Source organism: Cotesia glomerata, linkage group LG6, assembly GCF_020080835.1.
Source record: "Cotesia glomerata isolate CgM1 linkage group LG6, MPM_Cglom_v2.3, whole genome shotgun sequence".
NCBI lineage: Eukaryota > Metazoa > Arthropoda > Insecta > Hymenoptera > Braconidae > Cotesia > Cotesia glomerata.
In genome coordinates, this window is record NC_058163.1 from 14,369,106 (window position 1) to 14,369,879 (window position 774).

Genomic DNA, 774 nt, shown 5'->3' on the forward strand with positions numbered 1-774 from the left:
TCCGTTGCGTATTCTTTAAATCGTTAGTCCGAACCTCCACCGTTTACGCTACCACTTAAACGCCCTTGGACAAAACACCCGCAATCCCTATCGGAAGTAGAATTTTTTGGGATCCGTTTTGAGATGATCTCATGAAAAATGAAAGATTCCTACCTAATTTTAAGTTTTTAGAAATTACAGTTTGGAAATGGAAATTTGAAATTCTGACACCCACCCCCGCAATCCCTGTCGGAAGTAGAATTTATTGAAATCCGTTTTGAGATGATCTCTACATGACAAATGAAAGATTCCTACCAAATTTACGCCTTTTAGAAGCTATATTTTGGAAATTAAGATTTTTATTTGTCAACACCCACCCCCGCAATCCTTATTGGGGGTTATTCGTCGTAAAACCCGCTCTTAGATTATTTCTACATTACATAGAAGATTCTTACCAAATTTGGAGTCTATAAGAGCTATAGCTTGAAAATTAAAAATTTTAATTGTTAACATCCACCCCCGCAAACTCCGGTGAGGTATCTTAAAATTCGTTCGTATATTATTTTTACATCTCTTAGAGAAAATTCCTACCTAATTGGAGTCTGTAGGAGCTATAGCTTGAAAATTAAAAATTGCCATTGTTAATACCCACCCCCACAATCCGTATTGGGACTAGGCTGTCATTAAATCCACTCTTGAATCATTTATACATCACATAGAGCAGATTCTTACCAAATTTAGAGCCTATAGGAGCTACAGCTTGGAAATTTAAAATTTTTATTATTAACACCCACC